Raw genomic sequence first — 13,792 nt, forward strand, 5'->3', positions numbered from 1 at the left:
ATAATTAGACCCGTATTTTTTTTGTTTGGGCATTAGGGTGACCTACATTGTATTAGCGTGGTTCAAAAAATGGCAATTTTCGTAATTTCTCGCAAAAACCTCTTTTTCCGAAAAATCATATCTCCGCACTATTTCATCCGATTTTAGCTGTCTAAGACGCAAAAGAAAGGTGATGAGTTTGGCTACTTGGAAAAAATAGTTAGAAGTTTCATAAATTTAGCTTAACACTTGAAAAAGTCGTATGAAAACTTAAAATGGCGTTTTGACCGTATCTGAACCAAAGAGCTTATGTCTGAAAATATTTTTATCGGATTTCTCGGAAAACTTCACATGACATATCAAAAACTTGGCAGTGTCGAACCGTACGTTTCGGAGAAATGGGACCATCCACAAACCACGTGGACATTTTTTTTGGAAATCCCAACCCCCTCGTGGACAATTGTCCATACAAAAAAACATTTTTGTATGGAGCGTGGACAATCGCCATACCCCCCCCCCCCTAAAGTGTCCACGTGGTTTATGGATGGTCCCAATGACAAAATCTGTAAAAAAATCATTTTTTTCCACTGAAACTACGATAACTTTAAAATTTCAGCAATGACTTATAGATGTTATGGTAACAAAAAATGTCTTTCAATTACGAAAATGTTGATAACCAATCGCAGTTTTAGCGAAAAATAATTGATTATTTGCCGATTTCGTCATTTAACCGTTTTACCGCGAAGACCAAATGGCTTCTTTGGGCATACCGAAAGCACCAAAAAAGTTGCCAGCTAATTTTCAGTACTGATTCGATTTTCGTATACCTCTTTCGATTTGGTTTGATAAAAAAGATAATATCTGATTTAATATGGAAAACATGTAAATTATCTAGATAACCGTCCCAGCTCTTCATTAGATCATAAATGTGGCACAACATCACATTTTCAGCGGTAAAATAACAAATTTTTCTTGTCATAAAGATGTAGGGTAGAGTAGTCATCAATGAGACACGGGGAACAATGATAAAATGGCTTTAACAAGTCGTAGTTTCAACCAATCAGGCTCATATTTGGGGGAAAGGTGTGTCTACTGGATACACGTCTGCCATTATAGTGACTTTGGTTATGGACGCTCCCTTGAAGAGTTATTCATACACCCAAAATTCAGAATCGAGATAATCGTTCTCTCAAAATTTATTGAGGGTTCAGGGCCAAAATCGATAGAATAATGGTACCAACTCACACCATCATAACAAATGAGTTCATTCGTCAGTTGAATCAATAAATCTCCAACAAGTGTCATACATCGACTTCTGACTTCTCCATGGTCACCAAGCTGTGGTGGCCGAGGCAGCTAAGTCATTGGATTGGTTTGTCAAAGGTCTCTGGTTCGAATCGCGTTGTCGACACTTTTGGTTTTTTGTTTGACGGATGAACTTTTTTTGCTAATGAACCTCGAGAGAATAGTTCTATCGCCCATCTCGAGCTGTGTTCTCTGCGTCCGTGAATGGTTCCACTATTCTCTCGACTCGAGACCATCATTCTCTCGGACTAGCGCTGCCAGTTTTGGGTGTACATGTTTGATTCTGGGGTGTAAAAGTTAATTATGGACAAAAATTACTTTTACGCTCGTAGGCTGCCATTAACACCAAAACTAATATTTCTTCAAATTTCTTTCGACGTTCCATAGGGATTGAGTTGGGCTACAATGTCCTTTCATTGGGTTTGGCCAAAATTTAGAATATACCCAGTATCCAGGACTGTCTCATTGTTCCCCACTCATTTCAGCTCATGGGTAACAATGAGACACTTTGATTTTTCTTCATTAAACTTTTCAAAATCTATGTAAATCTTTCAAAACATGTATTAAAAGTGATTTTTGGCATATTTATAGAGTTTTAACTTCAATTAACCAAAAATACAAAGTTATTTGGTATAAAAATACGAATTTTACAAAATTTAAATACTTTTTGGTATAACTTTTGTTACTTAAAGTTTCATGTTGGCAAAATTGCTCTAAAATGTTCAAGGCAAGTTACCTGCAATGGAACAACACAAAAACATGATGTTTTACTAGAAAAATCTTGATTTTCGTAGCGTGTCTCATTGTTCCCCAGCTGTCTCATTGTTCCTGCCAAGTGCGTCTACAATGAGACAGTTGAATAACTCTGGCTGTAGATGTCGGATCGATCTCATATTTTGGTCAATGTTAGAACACATTAAAAGAAAGAAAATGCAACTAAAAGCTCATTAAAACATGCTGATGAAAAAATGAGAAAGTTGAAAACCAAAAGTGTCTCATTGATGACTACCCTACCCTAAATAATCCGGATATCCGAAGTCCCAGCTCTACATTTGATCATAAATGTGGCACAACATCACATTTTCAGTGGTAAAATAACTCATTTTTCTTGTCATAAAGTTGTACCCATTCCCAGATGTATGATAACTATAATTTTCTAGAATCAATGCTTAAAAAGTAACAAAAAACAGTTTATCCATGCCTTTTTTATGTAAATTACAAAAGTTTTCAAGTGAAATCGTGGTATTGAAAATTTGAAGAATTGAAAAGAAAATATTAAAACAAAATTGGATTTGAATCAGTAAAAAAAGAGAAATATTTTCGGAATCATCAAGTAATCTTTTTGATCTCATGTTGTAAATTATTCTTCTAAACAAATGGGAACAATCTTACGTGACTCAAAAGAACATTTTTTTAGAAAATATTTTTTCGTACTGTCGTGTTTAAAACTGATGCAGCAAATCTATAGTTTATTGAACAATAATATAATGTGTTTTGGAATGATGGTCTCCGTGAAAATTGCAATTTTTGAGCATGACAAATCACTAAGCCTAATTATTAGCTTACATTATTGAATTGTAAATTTATTGTTTTGGAAATTTCACTGATTGTGAAAAAGAGTTGAAAATTTTTATAACATGGTAACTTATTTTTAGTTGTCCCCGTTATAACTCTCAATTTTGCTTACAACACTATCAGCAAATCCCTTTTCATGTTACAGATTTTTGAATATTTACAAACCTGGTTTAAGTAAGCAAATGAAGAAATGGATGTAAAATTGCTGTTTTGGGTTTTTTCTCAAAATTTATTTTCCCTAAAAGAGCAATCAGCTAGCAAAATCTAAACTTAGAAATATGTATCCTCCCTGTAAAGGTTTATAAATTGATCTCAGTTAAAAGGTTCTCCAAATCTCTGAATTGCAAATGTGACATCCTGGAACAAAACTGTTAAATTCTAATAAAAACTTATTGAAAATTGCTGTTTTGGTCATGGGGATGTGAAATAAAGTTTAACCCAAATAAAAAAATAAAGAAATCCAAGTTTTTTTTTCTAAGACACTACAAAAGGCAAAAAAAGAGCAGGAGCAATTCCAGCTAAAATCAGGATTTTTTCTGGTACTTTTGTACCCGACCCTCTCCGATTTCAATGAAACTTTGTAGACATGTTATCCTAGGCTTATATAAGCCATTTTTGTGTATATGGAGCCAATAGTACTCGAGAATAACATTTGAGAAGGGCGTAAGGTATTTAAATATTTTAGTATTTTGCAATTTAAAAATTACTGTATCTCGAAGCCGTTGCATCGTATCAAAAAGTGGTCAAAGACAAACTTTTAGGAAGTTGGACGGGCTTTCTGATAAAAATACACTGAAACAAAAATACACGCCACTTTTATGTCATTTTTCAATTTTTAAGTTTAAAAGTTAAATTTGAAGGTGATGTCACGATTTTTTTTCGCTCAAAATTTTTGTGAAAATAGCCTAAGATGTTATCAAAAGACTGACAAAAAATGCAGGATGGTATATCTCTCCTAAAAAAATAAAAAAATCATTTACTATAACTGTTTTTTTGAAAAGTGGTCTAAACGTCAAAATTTTTGAAAACCGGTAGTTGGAATCGATTCCCTAGATAATTTTACATAAAAGTCTCCATATTGACCATTGTCCTATGTCCAATTCTTGGGAAGATACAGCGGTTTTAAAAATAAAAATGTTGAAAAAACGGGATTTTTGGTGGTTTTTGGCATTTTCTATATGACAGACTTGGGTTTTCAGTCTCGTAAATATTTTTACCGGAAAGCTCGTCCAATTTCCCATAAGTTTGCCTTTGACAGCTTTTTGATTTATATCGTTTTTATATTTACGTAATCCAATTTACTATCCTGGTTTCTACCACACTGAAAAAAATATTCTATTTTCAGTTATAAGCAATGTAATTAAGCTTATATCTGTAAGCCCTTACATCCAATTGAAATGCTGTCAAAGGCAAACTTATGGGAAATTGGACGAGCTTTCCGTTAAAAATATTTACGAGACTGAAAACCCAAGTCAGGCATATAGAAATTGTCAAAAACCACAAAAAATCCCGTTTTTTCAACATTTTTATTTTTAAAACCGCTGTATCTTCCCAAGGATTGGACATAGGACAATGCACAGTGGTCCGAAACCGAATTCTAGCGTGACAAAATTGATACCGGCCACACGTTAAGATTTAGAGCTTTGGTGTCTTCGGGACAAATGATCAGGGTCAATAGGGGCATCTTTTGGTATGGTGGTCATTAGGGTGGTCCAAATTTTAGGGTGGTTCAGAATTTTTATTTTGACGGGATGACGAGATAGCGCTTTGGTGTCTTGAAAAAAGTTGTAGAGAACATCATTCTGAGCAACTTTGCTGAAGAGCACAAAGCTCTATCTTCAAACGGGAAGTTTCTAGAGCCATTTTTGTAATTTAGGTTGAAGTGTTTATGAAAAAATGAGTTTTTTGAATTTATCAACTCAGGCTTGTGTCGTAGCGAGTTGGTGTCTTCTAGACATTTGTAGAGCTTATCAAAATACACATTTATCTTTCAAGAGAGCAAAAATCGGACCTTTAAAACGAAAGTTATAGCCAAAATACGACGAAAAAGACGCCATTTTGAAATGTGAATAACTCGAAAAGGTGGTGGAGCTTGACCTCGCTCTTAGAAGCATCTGGAAGTACACATTTTAGAGTACATTTGCTGAGAATATCTCGGGGGTCTTTTTTGTTCAACTTATTTAATCTCAATTTGAAAATGAGCATTTTTTAATCGTTTTTTGCCCATTACTTTTGATAGAATTGACCAATATTCATTTTTCAAGAATAAAAATGTTTATTTTGAAAAGCTCTACAATTGTCTAGAAGGGCTCAAAAATGTACAAAATGATCTAGTGGTCGTAAAAGAAGAAACAAGTTTTTACTGAAATATTTCAGGAATCAACAAAATAATTAAATTTATTCCTGAAATATTTCAGCCAAAACTTGTTTCTTCTTTTACAACCACTACATCATTTTGTACATTTTTGAGCCCTTCTAGACAATTGTAGAGCTTGTCAAAATGAACATTTTTATTCTTGAAAAATGAATTTTGGTCAATTCTATCAAAAGTTATGGGCAAAAACGATTGAAAAATGCTCATTTTCAAATTGAGATTAAATAAGTTAAACAAAAAAGACCCCCAAGATATTTTCAGCAAATGTACTCTAAAATGTGTACTTTCAGATGCTTCTAAGAGCGAGGTCAAGCTCCACCACCTTTTCGAGTTATTCACATTTCAAAATGGCGTCTTTTTCGTCGTGTTTTGGCTATAATTTTCGTTTTAAAGGTCCGATTTTTGCTCTCTTGAAAGATAAATGTGTGTTTTGATAAGTTCTACAAATGTCTAGAAGACACCAACTAGCTACGACACAAGCCTGAGTTGATAAATTCAAAAAAACTCATTTTTTCATAAACACTTCAACCTAAATTACAAAAAAGGCTCTAGAAACTTCCCGTTTGAAGATAGAGCTTTGTGCTCTTCAGCAAAGTTGCTCAGAATGGTGTTCTCTACAACTTTTCTGAAGACACCAAAGCGCTATCTCGTCATCCCGTCAAAATAAAAATTCTGACCCACCCTGAAATTTGGACCACCCTAATGTCCACCATACCAAAAGATGCCCCTATTGACCCTGATCATTTGTCCCGAAGACACCAAAGCTCTAAATCTTAACGTGTGGCCGGTATCAATTTTGTCACGCTAGATTTCGGTTTCGGACCACTGTGCAATGGTCAATACGGAGACTTTTATGTAAAATTGTCTGGAAAATCGATTCCCATCCTGCATTTTTCGTCAGTCTTTTAGTAACATTTTAGGCTATTTCCTCATAAATTTTGAACGAAAAAAAAATCGTGACATCACCTTCAAATTTAAGTTTTAGACTTAAAAATCAAAAAATCTCATAGATGTGGCGTGTATTTTTGTTTCAGTGCATTTTTTTCAGAAAGCCCGTCCAATTTCCTACAAGTTTGTCTTTGACCACTTTTTGATACGACGCAACGGCTTCGAGATACAGTAATTTTAAAATTACAGAATAGAAATTTTTTTAAATACCTTACGCCCTTCTCAAATGTTATTCTCGAGTACAATTTGCTCCATATGCTCAAAAATGGCTTATATAGGCCTAGGATAACATGTCTACAAAGTTTCATTGAAATCGGAGAGGGTCGGGTACAAAAGTATCAGAAAAAATCCTGATTTGAGCTGGAATTGCTCGTGAGTAAGTTAAAATAACTGTATTTTTAACATTGTTTGGTGTCAAAACATAAATCGAATAATCAAAACCATAAAATCTGTCGTGAAATGTTGAACAGTTTTGAACAATTGAGAAAATTTTCAAGAAATCTGATCATTATTTTAAGAATTGATTATTACCAGCAGAAGTTTAAATTAAACATCTTTCCAAATGCTTTATAGGTTTGATTTTATTTGGTTATCTACCCAACTCTATTTATTTTTTGAGTTTGGTTCAATTTATGTAAAATGAATTGAGATTAATCAAAATATAAGGATTTCCAAATTCAAATGCAATCTTGTGGTGCTTCGCTGCTTGTGCATTTAGGAAATTTTTGGGTTTGAAACTGGCATCATTTTTCTTTTATTTTTTTTCAGACAAACTTTTTACAATGGAATTTCCTGATGCCAATAGATTTCCTTGGAAAATTACGAGATAAATTTATGTACCTTACATGCCCATCAACATTCTAGCAGAAAATAAATTTCCAAAAACATCTCCGATAAGTTAAATTATATGAAACACCCTTATAGAAAACCAATTCAAAAGTGCCCACTTTCAAAAATGCAAATTTCAAAAGCTAGTTTTAGAGATAAAAGCGTTTAAAATCTGAGTTATGATATTGAATTTGATAGAGCTTTTGCACCTTTTTCGCAGTTTTGACAGATTGTTTATTTGTGGACAAACAAGTTTCTGTTTTTGTTCTAATTTTATCAAAGAAAAAATATTGTCCAAATATTGTCATCAAAATGTGGATTTCAATGCAAAAACATCAATCAGTCACCTTCGCAACATCCAATTGATTCCCAGCCCACTTAGTATCTCCTCCAAAAACGAAAGCTTCCATCTAACCTCTTAGTGGTTTCCTGCAGGACAAAACGAAAATCAATTACTCAATGCCATGCTGGGCGAAGAATCTTCCCCTTCGGTCCACCCCAAAAGCACTTCCTCCTCCACCTTTTAATTCAGCTCAGAAGTGGTTGAGCAACCACAAAGCTCTGGTTTAAACTTACGGATGTTTGAATTCAAATTTCCTTTCAACTCCTCCTCTCGAGGCGGTGACGAAGCAGTGAGGGAAAAAGCAGCGGGGCAAAGTGGGTGGTCAATTTCCTATGATTAATTGCCACAAGCTGGTTGGGGTTGGGGTGAATCGGTCCGTAACGAGAACTTATGCCGGTTGAGAGTTTGATTTTCTTTCTAAACAGTTGATGGAAATTTAATCTGCTTCTTCTATTCGGTTGGTGGTTGACGGTTGCGCTTTATTTATTAGTTCTGCTTTGACGCCGCGTTGACTGGTGGCAGTGTAACTGGCGAAGGATAAAAGGACCTCAGGCGGGCATGTCATCGCGTTTCAGCGCTAGTGGATGTTATCAAAGAACTTTGGTGAAGCCAGTGGCTGTGGCTGAATGAACTTTGTCTTGATGAAGTTCGATGGAAGGAATTCGTTTAGCAGGTTCATATTAGAGCCATGAACTCAGTGTTAGAGAAATACAATTTCCATTCAAACATCCAAAATCATAACATTATTTTTATGTAATGCAAAAAATGCAAACATAATTTAAAATCAATTCCACAATCTGTCAATATTACTCAAACGTCCCAAGTGACATATTTCACCAATCAATTTAATGCATCTACTACAAAGATGCACCATTTGCGTCGATTGAAGTCTGATAATTGTCAATTAGAATACATATTTCCCCATCGACGGTGTAAGTGACGAAAATCAGCACACACTCACAAACCCCGAGCATAGGTAAATAATAAGGGAAATGCATAATAATACCTTTCTCTGGTATCAATCCCAAATTTTGGTATTCCTGGACCCTTGAAAATTTGTCTTAAGGATTATGCAAGAGCAAAATGTGGTATCATACCAATTTAAGGTATTGTTTTTATATTGCAAAATTGCAGAATTTGTCAATGGTCGAACACCACATTTTGGTATTCTTTTGGTTTTACAGTATTTTATCAAATTCCTCTGAAACCATGGAAAAATTTTGACCAATTTTGACAAAATAATTAATTTTGCGCTAAAATCATGTCTCAAAGCGAATGCTTTCATTCAAAACCGGAAATTTCAAACTTTATTTTTAACATTTTTGATATACCCCCTATAGAAATGACTTGAAATTGTGGAAAATTTTCTAAGTCAGGATGGCACATTTTGGTATTATTTTGGTATTTAAGTGTTTTATCAAATTCCTCTGAAACTATGGGAAAATTTTGACCAATTTTGACAAAATAATTAATTTTGCGCTAAAATGATGTCTCAAAGCGAATGCTTTAATTGAAAACCGGAAATTTCAAACTTGATTTTAAACATTTTTGATATACCGCATACAGAAATGACTTGAAATTGTGGAAAATTGTCTAAGTCAGGATGCCACATTTTGGTATTATTTTGGTATTAAAGTGTTTCATCAATTTTCTCTGAAACTATGGAATTTTTTTTTAAATTTTGGCGAGATAATTAATTTTGCGCTACAATGACTTGAAACATAAAAATGTTAAAGCTGATTTAATTCTTTTGTGATATACTCACTAATATTTTTTTCAAAAACGTTGAAATTTCTTTAAGTCGGGATAACCAAATATTTTGAAAAACGAGTCAATCAACAGATCATTGAATTTTGGTGAATTTCAATCCGGTTTCATTTTAATAATACTTATTTTTCAATCTTGTTATTTTTTAGAAGCTTCAAGAACTTCAAGCACAGGCCGTTCATCAATGACAAATGCATTCGGTGTGGTGAAGAATATCACTAAGAACAACATGGAATCATCAGGTGAGTAGATTTGGCTGTTGCATATGGATCATTTCCGTTTTTTCACTAACTGCAACTGCTGCACTAAAATGGTAAGAAAATACCAAATTTTGGTATTACTTGTGCAAATACCAGCGACCAAAATGTGCTCTTGGTTGCCCAGTAATAGATGGTAAAATACCATGAAATCATACCAAAATCATGTTTGTGGAAGACAACAGGAATACCAAAATATGTTTTTCCAAGGGCGCGGGAATACCTAAAAATAAAACCATGGCAATACCAAGTTTTGGTATTCAAGCAATGTTCAAAAATCCAGAAGACCTCAACTTTGTATTGAAATGGTTTTATTTTGAGGTATTATTTTACCCTTGGAATAACATGGTTTGGTATTGTTGTGCCCTTACACATACAAGACTTTGGTATGATTTCATGGTATTGTACCATCTATTACTGGGCAACCAAGGGCACATTTTGGTCGCTGTTATTAGCCCAAGTAATACCAAAATTTGGTATTCCCGTGTTATTTACCCCTGCTCGGGACACACCCCTACTAACCATGGTATCACTTCTCATTATGGGTAATGAATATTCATGCACCCGAGTCAACGGGTATGCATGACATTGGCACATTGCAATTTAAAACTGGGTCAAACTGATATATAACAAGGATCCACTTTCAGCCAAGTGAAACTTACACAATACATTACAAAACTAGCGCAAAAATGAACTTCGAGATTCGTTTCCACCCGGCACTGTGTGTGGGTGGTATGTGTGATACATCATAATAGACTCAAAAAAAGGATGCTCTCGTGGAAAGCGGAAAACTACGTTGAAGTGCTTTTCCGAGGAATCGTTTGAAAAGTTTTCCTTCGCACACCTCTCAAGCACCTTCCAAGTCATCCAGGGTGTGCGAAAACTGCACACGGAATCATCGCGAAAAAACTACGATAGTTAGTTGAAGGGACGCTATTACATATTTATCGTTTGGAAACTTTCTTTTCCTGTAAAGCCCCGCAAAGCGGTTGAGCCAACACGGGGGATTTCCTCCTGGGATGATGCTGCACGTGGCAGGTGGGAACATAAAAATGTTGTGTTTTACTTTGTATGAGTGTTTGTGATTAAAGGTGTCGGAAAAGGTGTAAAAAACAGCTATTTGTTGTTTAAAAAACTACTTTCAAGCTTCGTTAAAGCGTGACAGTTATTATTTCTGCATCCAAATCAACAGTTCGGAATTTCCCGGATTGTGAATAATAAATCTCACATTTGAATGCGCAAATTGTCAGTCAGACAGACAGACGGACAACCAAACAAACGGACATCAAAGGTCCAACGTAGAGACCATGTTGGAAGAGGGCTGTCACGACAGAAGAAATCGGTAAGAATCGTTTTTTTTTTTATTTTCCGGGAAATTCCATCACTTAGCATACAGATGGAGAAAACGTGCGAGAGAAAATCGATATACCTGATGGTGAGGGGGGGAAAGAGGAAAATGAACTGGTTTGCTATGCTTGGTAAAGGTTGGCACGTATGTTCGTATACCATTATGTGATATGTTATATAAAATTGTCCGAGGAATCTGTTAAAAAATATTTTCTGACATAGGCTCCTTGGTGCCGAGACCTTCAAAACCGCAATTCCATTTTTCATATTACCTATTTAAATATAAGGCTAGGTTTTTGAAGCTCAACACTAGTTTTCTCCTTTCACCAATATTATATAACTGGAATGAAAAATTCGATCATCCCGAGCAGGGGTAAATAACACGGGAATACCATATTTTGGTATTACTTGGGCAAATAACAGCGACCAAAATGTGCCCTTGGTTGCCCAGTAATAGATGGTAAAATACCATGAAATCATACCAAAATCTTGTATGTGGAAGGGCACAACAATACCAAACCATGTTATTCCAAGGGTAAAATAATACCTCAAGATAAAACCATTGCAATACCAAGTTGAGGTCTTCTGGATTTTTGAACATTGCTTGAATACCAAAACTTGGTATTGCCATGGTTTTATTTTTAGGTATTCCCGCGCCCTTGGAAAATCATATTTTGGTATTTCTGTGGTCTTTCACATACATGATTTTGGTATGATTTCATGGTATTTTACCATCTATTACTGGGCAACCAAGAGCACATTATGGTCGCTGGTATTTGAACAAGTAATGCCAAAATTTGGTATTTTCATACCATTTTTAGTGCAACAGTTGCAGTTAGTGAAAAAACGGAAATGATCCATATGCAACAGCCAAATCTACTCACCTGATGATTTCATGTTGTTCTTAGTGATATTCTTCACCACATCGAATGCATTTGTCGTTGATGAACGGCCTGTGCTTGAAGTTCTTGAAGCTTCTGAAAAATAACAAGATTGAAAAATAAGTATTATTAAAATGAAACTGAATTGAAATTCACCAAAATTCATTAATCTGTCGATTGACTCGTTTTTCAAAGTATTTGGATATCCCGACTTAGAGATATTTCAACGTTTTTGAAAAATATATTAGTGGGTATATCACACTAATTTTTAAAATCATCTTTAACATTTTTGAGTTTCAAGTCATTTTAGCGCAAAATTAATTAACTCGTAAAATTTTTTTAACATATTTCCCATAGTTTCAGAGAAAATTGATGAAACCTTTCAATATTCAAATAATACCCAAATGTGCCATCCTGACTTAGAAAATTTTCCACAATTTCAAGTCATTTCTGTAGGGGGTATATAAAAAATGTTTAAAATCAAGTTTGAAATTTCCGGTTTTGAATGAAAGCATTCGCTTTGAGACATCATTTTAGCGCAAAATTAATTATTTTGTAAAAAATGGTCAAAATTTTCCCATAGTTTCAGGCCGTGGCTGACTGGTTACGGTGTTCGCTTTGTAAGCGAATGGTCCTGGGTTCGATTCCCATCTGCTCCCAACGAGAAAGTATAGGAAATATAAATCTTGAAACTCTGACCATGTACGAAAAATCAAAGTCGCTCGAGTCGGGGTTCGATCCCCCGTCCTTTGGATTGGTAAGCAAAAATGCTAACCACTAGGCCATCTCGACTTGGTGAGCTATGACTGGAATTAGGAATACTGTTACCACCATCAACTATAAACGCGCTGGGTCCTTGTCCATTTGACAAGGGTTCGGAAGTTCTAAATAACGTTTGAATCCGATTGGTACAAACGTTCTTCAGGGCGGGGCTTGTCGACAAAGCTGAAGTACCTCGCGCTCGGCTAGCCAGCGTAGAAATGGGTCACCGAAGCTCGGCAGAGCTAACACCTTCCAAATGCCTATGCGAGTTATTTGCATGTATAGAATGTAAGATCTGAAAATACATGGAAACAACTCAATTTGTAAGAAGCGACCGCGTGGTCCCGTTTGGTTGGTTGCACACACACACACACACACACACACACACACACACACACACACACAATTTGATAAAACACTTAAATACCAAAATAATACCAAAATGTGCCATCCTGACTTAGAAAATTTTCCACAATTTCAAGTCATTTCTATAGGGGGTATATCAAAAATGTTTAAAATCAAGTTTGAAATTTTCGGTTTTGAATGAGAGCATTCGCTTTGAGACATCATTATGAGCATGAGCATGAGCATGAGAGATCACCCATGGTTGCCCCTCCGTTGCTGAACAGAACCGTAATATCCTTTCAGCACTACTGATTATATGCTTCGACGATCTAGTGGTGATTCTCTTATCAACAGCATGTATGAATGCGCTGAAAAGATAAAGCACCATGATTGCTAAAGCTAGATCAGTTGCGAATAGGTAACAGTCATTGGCCACCAACGGCGCCCGCCATGTCAGTTTGTAGATCTCGATTTTAAGGGACGGGAATGTTAGTTAGCGCAGGTTGCTACTAGGGCAGCTGATTTACTCTGTGCTTACACCCCACAAGCGCCAGGAACCTGAAAATTTGTTAGTAGGATAGGGTGTTTGGTCAGGATTCATCATAGAAGATGATGATGCGACCCAAAATCATAGTGTTTGTTGAAAGGTATTATGTTTTAATCTCAAGGCAAGCAATCGGATGCTGCGGATGAGTCATTTCCCGTTTATCGGCTGTTAACTTTTAATTGAAATGGATTTATCTTAGACAGCCGGCTGTGGAAAGATAGAACCAAAATTATTTGTAATTAAATTATGAAGAATTTAACAGTCTGACTTTTTAATTGAGATGTTTTTACGAGTTTTACATGATTCATGTTTAGTGGTGTACTGATTAACGAAGCGAACGACGAGTTACGATGTTTATCGAGCTGAAATGGTATGATAAGGTTTTGTTGTTATTGCACACCGACGACGAATGCGAAAAAACCCTACGACCCGACCGAAAGGCATCGCAAATCAGTCTGACTCAATTGTCATCGATGACAACCAGAGCCAGCCGCACCTTTACACACATACACGCACGCGAAAAAAAAACGAAAA

This window comes from Culex quinquefasciatus, chromosome 2 (genome assembly GCF_015732765.1).
Source record: "Culex quinquefasciatus strain JHB chromosome 2, VPISU_Cqui_1.0_pri_paternal, whole genome shotgun sequence".
Classification (NCBI taxonomy): Eukaryota; Metazoa; Arthropoda; class Insecta; order Diptera; family Culicidae; genus Culex; species Culex quinquefasciatus.